Source organism: Bos indicus, chromosome 2 (genome assembly GCF_029378745.1).
Source record: "Bos indicus isolate NIAB-ARS_2022 breed Sahiwal x Tharparkar chromosome 2, NIAB-ARS_B.indTharparkar_mat_pri_1.0, whole genome shotgun sequence".
In the NCBI taxonomy this organism is placed as follows: Eukaryota; Metazoa; Chordata; class Mammalia; order Artiodactyla; family Bovidae; genus Bos; species Bos indicus.
The window spans coordinates 120,025,112-120,038,851 of NC_091761.1; the positions used below are offsets into that span (position 1 = coordinate 120,025,112).

The following is a 13,740-nucleotide window of genomic DNA, read 5'->3' on the forward strand; positions in this document are numbered from 1 at the left end:
TGCAGCAGTGATACTTGTGGGAAGAAAAGCCCTTAGCAGGTGGGGCACAGAGTGTGTGTCTGTGTGAGGGGCGTGGTGATTCACATCAGGAAGTCAGCGAGGGGCTGATGAGAGGCTGACACTGAGCAAAGACCAAAGGCGGTGAGGGTGGAAGCAATGCAGGACAGCGGTGCAGGGGCCCCAAGGGGGCCAGCATGGGGACCAGTTGGGAGGAGCAGAGCAGGTAAAGAAGGTCAAAGCTGAGGGAATGGGAGGATGGGGGAGGAGCAGAAACTTCATCCAGAATGTGGGAGAGGAATGGAAGGCTGTGAACATAACATGGACATAACAGGACTGGAAGATTCTAGAAAATATCATGCTGGCTACTGAGAAGGGAGTGACAGAGGATGAGATGGTTGGATGGAATCATCATGTCACTGGACATTAGTCTAAGCAAGCTTGGGGAGGTAGTGAAGGACAGGGAAGCTGTGTTTTTGTTTGAAAGCTGATGGATGGGGTGGGCATGGGGCAGAGGTGGGAGCTGGGGAACCAGAGAGGAAGTACAAGTGAAAGTTTCACATTTCTTCCTTTCTTCTGGCTGTGTTGGGTCTTTGCTGCTAGTGGCCTCTCCCTAGTGGTGAGTGGGGGCTACTGTCTAGCTGAGGTGTGAGGGCTTGTCGTGGTGGCTTCTCTTGTTGCAGAGCACAGGCTCTATGGTGTGTGGGCTTCAGTAACTGCAGTTTGTGGGCTCAGTTGTTCCACAGCATGTGGGATCTTCCCAGACCATAGATTCAATCCCTGTCCCCTGCATTGGCAGTCGGATCCTTAGCCAATGAACCACAAGGGAAGTCCCTAATATTTCTGAGCTCTAAAAACATTCCAGAGCAACCGCTCCAAAAAACCTACACTGATTGCGTATGTAACTTATCCTAAGTATTTCAAAGAATTTAAAAGGGTGAAAACAGCCATATTTTCCAATAAATTCTACACAGAAATTTTACAACTTTCTTTGTACATTTCCAAAGTTGCAAGAAAGCCTTTTGCCTTCACTAGAAATGTTAATATAACTGAGTATGCTTCCTTATTTACTAAACTTTTGATTTAGCAGTGTAAAATATCGATTTGAAGGCCAGGCTCTCAGGGCTATTTACTGAAACTCTGGGTTGTTGTTTAGTCACTCAGTCATGTCTGACTCTTTGTGGCCCCATGGACTGTAGCCTACCAGGTTCCTCCATCCATGGGATTCTCCAGGCAAGAATACTGGAGTGGGTTGCCATTTCCTTCTCCAGGGGATCTTCCCAACCCAGGAATCGAACCCAGGTCTCCCACGTTGCAGACAGACGCTTTAACCTCTGAGCCACCAGGGAAGTTATGAAACATTTATGTTTCATGAATGTGTTCAAAACCCAAGGGAACTCTGCATTTTCAAGCCACAGGTTTTAAAAGCAAATTATTCTGGAATTCATGGTGATCTCTGCACAGCTTTGAATACCCCAACAACCACTGAACTGTACACTTGAAAAGGGTGAATTTTGTGGTATATAAATTATACCTAAATGTTAAAAAGTTTCGTTTCCAAGTTTTTTCTAAATACGTAGGCATGAGGGATTTTATTAGCCAAACACCGTGTTGACCACAAGATCATGGACACGTTCTCAGCATCAGTTTGTTAAAAGTCTTGACCTTGACGAGGCAGATGCAGGGGAAGTATGCTTTTCCAAATTTTATTGGGTGCTCAAGATGGACAGTGCTTGTCACCTCAAGAACTCTCAGCACATGGGTCTTTAAGAAAGGAAGGGAGTCAGGAAGAAAGAGGGCAGGAGGACTCACGCCAGCCCCCTTCAGTACCTTGCCAATAACATGGCTCATAATGTGGGGCTGATCTGGAACATTCTCATGGTCACCCCCAATATCATTACCAAGTATCTATCATAAAGCTTCTCCTTGACTCAGACAATTTTGGTTTTAGAAAGGTAACACCACCAATTGCTTCCCTCATAGCTCAGTTGGTGAAGAATACGCCTGCAATGCAGGAGACCTTGGTTCCATTCCTGGGTCAGGAAGATCCACTAAAGCAGGAATACACTACCCACTCCAGTATTCTTGGGCTTCCCTGGTAGTTCAGCTGGTAAAGAATCTGCCTGTGATGCAGCAGACGTGGGTTCGATCCCTGGGTTGGGAAGCTCACTTGAAGAAGGGAAAGGCTACGCACTCCAGTATTCTGGCCTGGAGAATTCCATGGATTGTATAGCCCATATGGGGCCACAAAGAATCGGACATGACTGAGCAACTTTCACTTTCACCACTGATGGCTCTTACAGCATTTTATGTGCTCTCAAGGTTTCTGGATCTTCCCTGCAACGGTTGGCCATGGATGGACCAATGAGTGAGCTGTGCAGGTTCTGCTGCCTCTGCAGCTTTTTATCATCCAGAATCCTTTAACATCACAGCCTGTGGAGTAGCCATTCCATCAGTGGGCGCACTTACAGAGTTCTCCCCAAATGACACTGTTTTTGTTAAACAAACCATGAACTGTTGAAAACATATATTCCCTGCTATATCTTATCTCTAGTGGCTCACTCACAGAAAAAAGGAAAAGAAAAATCTGGTCTGCGTATTTCATTATTGGAACAGAATCCAGCAAATACCTTAAGCTGAGATGTGTAGAAACATCTGTGCTTTCAGCCAACTATTCCTCCCACACTGGGTAATTTGCTGTGACACTTTTTTTTTTTTCAATCTACAGCACTGTTTTTTCCAACAGTAATCATTGATGAAGAAACGCCTTCTGGTTTTTCCAAAGACCATTTTCTGTTCACTGTTTCTGCCATTTTTACTGCAGCAGAAAGAATAAATGTTTGCCTGGTGTTAGGTGCTTTTTGTCTTATGCTATTATGTAAGAAACTTTAAAAGAGCCTTCCAAATATTCATCATTGCTTAGGAAAATATCAAAAAAACTAGTGGAACAGCACATCACTTTAAACATCACTGGGAAAGAACTCTCTGTGTCTGTCTTCATGTTGGGATAGCTTAGTTTTTGAATGTCTTTCTAAACAGGAGAGTTTCTTGCTGTTATTGAGAATACCTCAAATTGTGTAGAGCAAACTTCCCCCAAGCAGCAAGCTCAGAGAGGTACTGGGGTTGGGAGGGGCTCACAAACACCAGAGGAAGGGCACAGGCCTAGGTCCAAAGGCTGGAGGCCACCCAGAGTCCCCAACAGCGAGTGGGTCTGGGGCCTGGCCTCCCTGCGCCACTCGGGGTTGGAGGGAGGGAGAAGGCTCCGAGCGGCCACCAGCCACTGTAGGCACTGTCCGTCCATTACCGTCCCCTGTCCCCGCACACACGTGCCCGCCGCAGGCTGGGGAAGACCCCTGTAATAAAGCGCCGGGCACCGGGCTTGGCACATAGTAGGCCGTCAATGAAAGGCTGTTTCTCTTCTCTTCATTGCTTGCCCCCGACCAGCTACAGCCAAAGCCAGATGGGGGGAGGGGGGAAGCGGAGGCCGGGAAAAGGAGGTGTGGTCAGTGCGGCGTCTATGCGGGCCCTGAAGCCGACTTCAGCTTTCCGCACTGGAACCAGACGCTCAAGAAGGCGCCTCGAGAACCAAACTTTGTCCTCGCGGATGTCCGCAGAGCCATCCCCGGCCCTATCCTCTCTATTCAATGGCCAGAACCCTCACCAGTCCCTTTGCCAAGCCCGTCCCGCCCTGGATCAGGGAGAAAGCCCCGACGGCCCTGGAGGACCCGGAACCGGTTCCGTCCCGCGTCCTCGCCCCCCTCCCCCCCAACTCCCCCGCCCCTCGCCCTGCCCCGGCCCCTCCCGGCTTCAACAGGTTCTCCCCGGAACCCGGACGAAGTTTCATCCCCGGCACAGAGCGAGCTGGCCCGGTGCGCCCCGAGCCCTTGGTGCGCAGCCTCCCGCGTCGCGCCGGGCAGCCCGCGGAGCCCGAGCCCCGAGCCTGCGAGTCGCCGCCGCCGCCGGAGCCGGAGCCGCGAGGACGCAGACAAAACCTGGAGGCTCGGCGCGGCGGCGGGGGTGGCTGACGGTGGCCGCGGCGGCGGCGGGTTCGAGTGCCACTTACCCGGCAGGTGCGCGCTCGGGCGGCGCGGAAACAGCGCAGACGGAGCCCGAGCCGGAGCCGGAGCCGGAGCCCGGGCGGAGTGCGGCGGTGACGAGGGACGCCCACCGTCCTCCGCCGCCGCCGCACCGCCTCCTTCTTCCTGCCTGCATCCCGGCGGCAACTCGAGGTGGGGGGATGCGGAACACGCTCCCCAGGGTCTGGCACCGGCTCTGGGCTCGAGGACTGCAGACTCGGCCGCGTCTGGAAAGGAGTGAGACATCTGGTACCCTAGGTTAGGAGTCTCCGCAGACCCATCCTATGCCTCTACTCAGGATGCTGAGCAGGGCCTCAAACCGAAAATAAAGAAGCCAGTGGGCCAGTCCAGCCCACAGGACTGGAGCGCCGTCCAGGGAGGACTCGCAGAAAGGCTGTGGAGGTGAGCTGAAATAGTGCGCATACCTCCTGGCACACCGCCTGGACCAGAGTGGACTTTAAAAAGGGGCTTTCTGGGTCCTTCCCTTTAGCTCCTGCTCTTGCTATTAGCCCTCCCCCACCCCACCCACCCGCGGGCACCTGGAGTGTTGGCAGTGGTGGGGAAAGGGCCCCGGATACTGCTACAAGAAGGGACCATCTCACCCTTGGCTGACCCTGGTACCAACTGCTCTGGAAGCCCCTGATGGGAAGGGGATGGTGCGCAGGGGGTGTACAATGACTAGAGGCTGATGAAAAAGCCCATCTTTAGGAGTTGGTGGGGATGGCTGGAAGGTGGGGACTATGAATTGATCCACCCACTCCCTTCTTCAGGTTCAATTTGCTCACCACTGTACCCACAGGGATACAGGAACTTGTGTTTTCTTGGAGGAATGGTATGGTTTCTATAACCCCTGCTTTCTCTGCCTTATCCTACCCATCCTCTCTGCTTCTAACTTTCTTAGGAGGGCACCCCACAAAGCACCCGCTCTCCACTGCCGGCTGGATGGTTCCAGCTTGCAGGGCTGGCCTAAACAACCTGAGAGGGACATCCCTGGTGGTCCAGTGATCAAGAATCCACCTTACAATGCAAGGGACAAGGATTCAATCCCTGGTCAAGGAATTAACATCCCACATGCCACAAAGAAACTAAACCCCCAGGCCCTTGTGGCTCAGCCTGGGCGTTGTGGAGCCCGTGTGCCACAACTGAGACCCAATGCAGCCACATACACACATACATAAGAATTTACAAAAAAACCCCAGGAAACAAAAACCAAAAAAATAACCTCAGAGACAGCCCAAGACTGCTATGGAGCCCCATCTGATAAAAAACCACAGCGAGGCAAAGTACCTAACACCCTGTGCCCTCCTTGGGGCTACTCATCAGCCTCACTACTGGCCACCTCTGTCTCCATTCTGCCAGACCCTTGTCTGTCCACGTGTCCACCTCTGCTCTACCACTTTGGATATTCGCTGCCTCCATCTCTGGGCATCTCAGGGTCTTCCTTTTACCTGTGAGTTCTTCTTTCAACAAATTAATTCTGCCTAGGGAAGGTGGAGTTGTATAGAATGTTGTGATTCCATAATGGAGGACAGAAGGGCAGTGTCTCTTTGTGGTTTTAATCTGCATTTTCCCCTCAACATTTCGTCTCCAGGAGGATAATTTCCCAGCCTTTTCAGGCCATGATTGGTATCATTTCTCCAGCAATGACAGCTTTTATTTTCCCTGAAATGAATGCCGTGAAATTTCCAAGAAATATAAAAATGGATATTGTCTCAGGGAGCTGACTCTCTTCCGACAGAAAGGCACAAAGGTAAACATGCTTCCCCAGGAACTCTGCCGCTCCAGCCACCGGCGGCGGGGGGGAGGGGGGACCCAGGCCCTCGGCTCCTCCTCCATCCCCCCTCCCTCCCAGGTCAGCCATAGGACCTCCCTCACAGCCAGCCCTCATGCACATGCTCAGCTGCCATTGATCCGTTCATCTGCCTCCCAACTGCCCTGGCCCAGCCGCCCTGTCTTCCTGGCTCCATCTCTTCTCTCTGTACAGCACCTCACCCCCACCCCCAGCCTAGAGGCTCCCCCAGGCCTGAGCACAGCCACCAGGGCCCACGGGGGCTGAGTGGGGGCTGGGCCCAGGACCCTTCAGTCCTAGACCCCCCTGCACCGCCCACCAATAGTGACCAGCCCTGCCTCCCAGGCACTTCTGTCCTCCTCAGAAAGCAGAGCTGAGTGGAGGTGAGTGGAGGGTAGTGGGTATCTGGCTTCCAGCTCTCTCACTCAGCCTCCCAGTGTCCAGTGTCCCCTCTCATCAAAATGACTCCCTGACTGAGAAGCAAGAGGATGCCAGGACACAGCAAAGCCCAGAGGAGGCAGCTGGATGCCCGGTTTGGGGGGTGGGTGGGCAGCAGGGGTGCTGGTTAGAGAGGGAAAGGGGGAAGCGCTAGGGGCAGAGGTAGGGGGACCCTAGCTCTGATTAGAAAGATATATAAATACATTCTTGTTTTATAGAGACAGCATATTAAAAAGCAGAGACATCACTTTGCCAACAAAGGTCCATATAGTCAAAGCTATGGTTTTTCCAGCTGTCATGTATGGATGTGTGAGTTGGACCATAAGGAAGGCTGATTGCTAAAGAATTGATGCTTTTGAACTGTGGTGTTGGAGAAGACACTTGAAAGCCTCTTGGACAGCAAGGAGATCCAACCAGTCCATCCTAAAGGAAATCAGTCCTGTATATTCATTGGAAGGACTGATGCTGAAGCTGAAGCTCCAGTACTTTGCCACCTGATGCAAAGAACTGACTCTTGAAAAAGACCCTGATGCTGGGAAAGATTGAAGGCAGGAGGAGAAGGGGATGACAGAGGATGAGCTGGTTGGATGGCATCACTGACTCAATGGACATGAGTCTGAGCAAGCTCTGGGAGATGGTGAAAGACAGGGAAGCCTGGTGTGCTACAGTCCATGGAGTCCCAAAGAGTCCAAGATATGACTGAGGACTGAACAACAGCAACAACAGCAAAATGGGACGCCACAAGCTGTGTGATTAGTGCCCTGTACCCACAGGCAAACACGTCTTCCACATAAAAGCCCCTAGGCCCACCATCCCGTACAGTGGGACACTGGTTATCTTGTCCACACCCATTTGGTCTCCAAATTCTGGCCTTATGTGGTGTCCTTCCTCTTATCCTAAGCACGGCCCACCCTGCCCACCCTCCCTGCTCCAGCTCTGCTCCATCCCCTGGGGGCTGTGCCCAGGTGGTGGCCCAGCCTTGCAACTCTGCCCTCTGGCTTCAGGTCCCACCTTCTGGCTCAGGAGGTGCCCTGCATTCCAAACCCAGCTCATGTTTACCTTTTCTCCTCTTCCTCATTCTTTCTTGTTGTTCAGTAGCTAACTCCCAAAGAGTCACTTTGGGACCCCATGGACTGTAGCCTGCCAGGCTCCTCTGTCCATGGAATTTCCCAGGCAAGAATCCTGGAGTGGGTTGCCATTTTCTTCTCCAGGGGATCTTCTTCACCCAAGGATCAAACCCTGTGTTTGATCTCCTGTGTTCTCTACTCTTGAGAGTCCCTTGGACTGTAAGGAGATCAAACTAGTCAATCTTAAAGGAAATCAGCCCTGCATACTCATTGGAAGGAGTGATGCTAAAGTCAAAGCTCCAATTCTTTGGCCACTTGATGGAAAGAACTGACTCATTGGAAAAGACCCTGATCCTGGGAAAGATTGAAGGTAGGAGGAGAAGGGGACAACAGAGGATGAGATGATTGGATGGCATCACCAACTCAATGGGTATGAATTTGAGTAAACTCCAGGAGATAGTGGAGGACAGAGAAGCCTGGTGTGCTGCAGTCCATGAGGTCACAACGAGTTGGACACGATTGAGCGACTGAACAACAACAGGATGCCAGGGCTCCCAGCCCCAGACAGACACACAAGCAGGAACCCTGGCTGCCAAGGGTCTGCCTCCCCTCCACCCCTTACAGCCCAAGGCAGGTGCTCTGTCCCCACAGAGGTACCAGCAGTGGGCACACACCCACAGGTCCCAAGTAGCAGCCACACCTGGGGCCTCCCTCAGCCTGGCACCAAGCTCCCTCCTAGTGGGATGTCCCAGGCCTTATGCCCGAACTGCCAATGTGGGTTCTTGGTTTTCTATTACCAGATAACAAATCACCACAAACGTAGAAACGTAAAACAGCACCAGTTTATTGTCCCTGTTTCTGCAGGTCAGAAGTCTGGGCGCAGCATGGCTGGATTCTCTGCTCAGGGCCTCAGAAGGCCGAGGTCCAGGTCTGCTACGGCCGGGGTCTCCTCTGGGGCCCGGGCTCCTCTCCCAGCTCAGGGATTGTGGCTGAATTCTGTTCCTTCAGCTGGAGAATCAAAGTGCCCCTCCTTTGCTAGTTATCAACGAGGGGTCTCCTCTGGGGCCCGGGCTCCTCTCCCAGCTCAGGGGTTGTGGCTGAACTCTGTTCCTTCCGCTGAAGAATCAAAGTGCCCCTCCTTTGCTAGTTATCAACGAGGGGCCGCTCAACTTCCAGAGGCCACTGTGTCCCCTGTGTTGAGGCCCCACCCCAACTCCAAAGTCAGTATCAGAATTCCCCCACGTGGAATTCTTGTCATACTTGGGATCTGACTTCCTTCATCCTCCGCCCAGAGAAGCTGTTTTTAAAGACCCTTGTAATTAGGACTGATAATCTATTTTAACATCAACTGCTTTGGAATTTTACTCACCCTCGGGTCTTTTTCCTTTAACTTGTTTGCCTCTGATCCTCAGATCTTTTGGAAACTTAAAACAGCAATCAGAAACAGTACAGAGGCTCTTCTCAACTTCTCTTCAAGCTGACTCTTGCCTCTCTTACCAACTAATGTATTTTTGTTTGTTTGGTTTTTGTTTTGGGTTTTGTATTAGATAATATATAAATTAAGCTTATTTGCACTTTATTTTCATGTTTTTCTTGTAAATAAACCATTATTAGGGGGAAAGTTAAGTGAAAGTCGATCAGTTGTGTCCGACTCTTTTGTGACCTCTTTACAATGCATGGAATTCTCCAGGCCAGAATACTGAAGTGATAGCCTATCCCTTCTCCAGCAGATCTTCCCGACCCAGGAATCGAACCAGAGTCTCCTGCATTGCAGGCAGATTCTTTATCAACTGAGCTATTTGGGAAGCCCGTATTATTAGGGTAATAACATTTATTATTAACAGGAGAGTGAAAAAGTTGGCTTAAAGCTCAACATTCAGAAAACTAAGATCATGGCATCCAGTCCCATCACTTCATGGTAAATAGATGGGGAAACAGTGGAAATGGTGGCTGACTTTATTTTGGGGGGCTCTAAAATCACTGCAAATGGTGCCTGCACCCATGAAATTAAAAGATGTTTATTCCTTGGAAGAAAAATTATGACCAACCTAGATAGCATATTAAAAAGCAGAGACATTACTTTGCCTACAAAGGTCCATCTAGTCAAGGCTATGGTTTTTCCAGCTTATAGCTTATAAGCTGAGCTATAAAGAAAGCTGAGTGCCGAAGAATTGATGCTTTTGAACTGCGGTGTTGGAGAAGACTCTTGAGAGTCCCTTGGACGGCAAGGAGATCCAACCAGTCCATCCTAAAGGAAATCAGTCCATGGGATTTCCTAGGCAAGAACACTGGAGTGGGTTGCTATTTCCTTCTCCAGGGGATCTTCCCAACCCAGGGATCGAACCTGTGTCTCCTGCTTGGCAGGTGGATTCTTTTACCACTAAGCCACCAGGGAAGCCCCTTATAAAACTTTATAGATGTAAAACAAAGAGTCCCAAAAAGCCTTATTTCAAAAATTATAAACCAAAAATCAAAGTATTGACATTGGAAGAAAACTTAATAAGCCTCTTAGAGTCTATAATTCACATGACAAAACATCATGGAAATGACCAGTAAATGTGCTGAGAGGAGTCCGCACGTGACCTCCCTTGCCCTTCAGTCTTTGGTTTTCTGAGCCTATGTCCCCAGCCTCACGGCCATGGCCGCAGGCTGCTCCTTGCCAAGTCCAGGGCTCGCTCTCTCTTGCCTCTTCCTCCCCAGCATAAGGTCTGCACAGCGGACACTTGCCCACCTGCACCTTGCTCCCTGCTCTCACGCCCCTCGGACCTCCTCGCCCCACTCTGCGCCCCTGCCCCCTCCACCCTCTATGCCCATGACCAACTCACTCCCGGGGCCTCACCTGCATGCAGCTCTGAACGCAGACCTGCCCTGTCCTCCTCTGTCTCTGCTGCTGCCTGTAAGCCTCAGCCCCTCCGCTTCTGCCTGACTGCCCCGGGCCTCTGCTCCTTGCACCCCAGGGCCATGTGTGCTCCTTCCTGACCGTCCTCATCCAGCGTCTCCCCCAGCTCCCCCGTGCGCCCCCATCCTGGAGTTTGGCTCCCCAGGCTCTGCCCTCACCTCTTAGCCCTTCTCCCTCCATCCCTTATTTTCCAGACACACCTGATGCTTTCTTTGCTCTCCTCTGTAGTTGACTCTTTCATCCTGTTTGTGTAAAGTGTTTCCCGCCTCTTGGCCATTGCTTGGGATTCATCTTAGATTTATGGGTGTATCTCCACCCTCACCCCTCCACAAGGCTGGGGGTTTCTGGCAGCAGCAGTGCCCAGGACACGGTAGAGGCAGTGGAGACTCGAGGTCCAACAGGCAGGTGGTGAATCCCAGCTGCTGGTTATGGAGCCAAGGGACCTGGGCCTGATCATCTTTCCTTTTTGCACCTTAAGCTTCCCCACGCATCAGAAAGGGGTGAGAGCACCTCCCAGGCTGCAGGAGGATTTGCTGGGTCTGTGGCCTGTCCACTGTCACAGGTGCTTAACGGATGTCTCTTCCCTTTCTCCTTGCACCGACCCACAGCGGAAGCTCCGAAGAAGTTTTGGAGGGTGAGGCAGTGAACAAATAAATGGCTGTAGATGCGAGACACCTTACTCTGGTTGGTTGAAATGGCAAGGTGACCAGCTTCCTCTAAGTGGGGATTGGTGCTCTGTAGACTTGGAAGATGGGGAAACAGCAGGGGAGGGCTGTAGGGGAGTGATGTCAGTAGAGCTCTTCTCTTTGGCAGAGCTTTTTGTTTTGAGCAATCTCTAGCAGCAGGTGTTAGTGGGTCAGAAGTATGAGCATGAGGGCCGTGTGCCCACACAGAAAGGGGGCATTGTGGCAGGGGCATGGCCCTCTCGACTCCTGACTGTGCCCCTTCCTGGGAATCCTTCATCATGCACAGGCTTATTGAGCATCTACACTGTGCTGGACTCACACTGGGCTCAGGGTAGGCGGCACGGGGTGGAGAGGGGAGACACAGCCTGTGATCAAAGGGTGATGACGGTGCGGGCTGCGTGCTGTGACGGGACAGGTCTGGGCGCCCCGGAAGCACGCAGCCGCCAGGTGGGCACCTCATGCTGCCTCCCCAGAGGAAGGGACATCAGAGAAAAAGAGATTCGAGGAGAAAGGTCTCAGACTCCAGGCTCAGAGAACAGCAGTGCAAAGGGACAGAAGCAAGAAAGAGGCCCGAGAATGAGCTGGAGTGTGAGGGGTGGGGGACAATGAGAGGGGAGAGGTGACCTTGACACCCAACAAAGGGTGGCCTAGAAAGCCTCCTTTTACCAAAAGGTGGAACTGTCCGGAGGACAGTGGTTGCCACTAAAGGGCTTCAGGCAGGAAAGAGGCATAATCAGATTAACCTTTGAGAAGAAAAGCATCTCTCTGTGATGACAGAAACAGCTGGGAGGGGCCAATAGTAGGAAGGCTTGTTGCTAAGAGATGAAGGCCTGGACCCAGGTGATGGCATTGGGGTGGGAAGCCTTTGGGATCTTTCTGTGTTCAGCCTGCATCCTAGGCTTGGGAAGCCCAGGCCAGTCACCCTCAATATGCATAAGGACCAGGTTCTTGTCTATTGCATGTCCATTGTTTCAGGTAAATAAATTGAGATTCAGAGAGGTTAAGAAATTTATCTAAAATCACACAGCTGGTGAGTGGCAGAGTCAGCCCTCAAGGCAAGCTGCTGAGCTGGTACCACTAACCTCTCCCCTTCTCCCTTTGCCCCAGGCTGTCCACATGCAACAAGGAAGGAAGTGGGTCAAGTGAAAAGCACACACTCCTCACCATAGGGTACTCCCACCCACCCAGCCAGAGGCCTTCTATGGCCAGGGACACACCCAATTCCTTTCTGGACAAAGATGTACAGCCTTTCTTTGAAGCAGAAGACATTTTAGCCCATTCCTCATTTAGCCACTAGAGCTTCATAGGTGGCTCAGATGGTAAAGAATCTGCCTGCAATGCAGGAGACCTGGGTTCAATCTCTGGGTTGGGAAGATTCCCTGGAGAAGTGAATGACAACCTATTCCAGTATTCTTGCTTGGAGAATCCCACAGACAGAGGAGCCTGGCGGAGTCCACGGAGTCACAAAGAGTTGGAATGACTGAGCGACTAATATTTGCACTTTCATTTGGCCACTGTCTGACCCCTGCCAGGCACAGTGGCCTTTCCCACATGTAATACAGGACTTCTCTTGTGGTCTAGAAGTTAAGAATCCGCCTGCTGACGCTCGGCACACAGGTTTGATCCCTGGTCCGGGAAGATCCCACATGCCTCGGGGCAGCTAAACCCGTGCACCACAATTACTAAGCCTGCACTCTAGAGCCCACGAGCTGCAACTACTGAAGCCCATGAACTCTGAAGCCCCTGCTCTGCAACAGGAGAAACCACTGCAATGAGAAGCCTGTACACCGCAACTAGAGAGTAGCCCCTGCTTGCTGCAACTAGAGACAAGCCCTCACACAGCCATGAGGACCCAGTGCAGCCAAAAATAAATAAATAACAATCTTTTTAAAAAAGATGTGATACAGTGAATGCTGCCTCCCTGTAGCTCCTTCTCAGCAACTCCTGATGCACGTTAACAGCGTAAAGGCAAAGGATCCTATGATTTAAAAAAAAAAAAAGTCACGTAAAATAAGACCCTAGCCTTTCATACATGTTTGTATTGATGTTTTCAAACGCAGTGCTGGAGAAGACTCTTGAGAGTCCCGTGGACAGCAAAGAGATCAAACCAGTCAATCCTAAAAGAAATCAATCCTGAATATTCGTTGGAAGGACTGATGCTGAAACTGAAACTCCAATACGTCGGCCACCTGATGGAAAGAACCGACTCATTGGAAAAGACTCTGATGCTGGGAAAGGTTGAAGGCAAGAGGAGGAGGGGGCGACAGAGGATGAGATGGTCGGATGGCATCACTGACTCGACGGACATGAGTTTGAGCACACTCCAGGAGATAGTGAAGGACAGGGAAGCCTGGTGCGCTGCAGTCCAAGGGATTGCAAAGAGTTCAACACAACTTATCGATTTGTTTTTATCAAACAATAAAAACAAATACCTTTTTTAATTAAGTAACATTATCAAACTTTGGTAAAGACCATTCTAGACAAGGCGTCGTTGCTGCGTGAGGAGGGCGCGTCCTTGTGTGGAGGTTGCTTGTGGTCTTTCCCTGCCGTCTGCTGTGGCAGGTGATTGTGACACCTCTAGGCTTGCTCACCTCCTCCCTGGGGTGAGACGCCTTCCCCTCCGGCACCCAGAGGCCCAGAGCACAGGTGGGTGGGGTGTTGAGGACTGAGTGCTGCTGAGCTTGCATCCTGGCACAGCCCCGGTAAGCCGTCCATGTGTTTGTCACAGCAGAGCCTGCGCTGGCCCTCCAGGTCACGAGGCCGCTGGTGGCAATGGGTTCCGGATAGA

General features: G+C 51.6%; 1 long non-coding RNA gene across 2 annotated transcripts; it reads left to right on the forward strand.

Annotated features, from left to right (window-relative positions):
- The first annotated feature begins 3,797 nt into the window (after window positions 1–3,797).
- On the forward strand, window positions 3,798–13,408 carry LOC109572085 (uncharacterized). Of its 2 annotated transcripts, XR_002182737.2 has the most exons (5): window positions 3,804–4,475; window positions 5,665–5,823; window positions 8,232–8,295; window positions 10,875–10,950; window positions 12,060–13,405. It is a non-coding gene; the product is annotated as an uncharacterized lncRNA (long non-coding RNA). The 2 variants fall into 2 exon arrangements; XR_011562181.1 differs by having other exon boundaries at window positions 3,798–4,475; window positions 8,232–10,950; window positions 12,060–13,408.
- The last annotated feature ends 332 nt before the right edge of the window (window positions 13,409–13,740 follow it).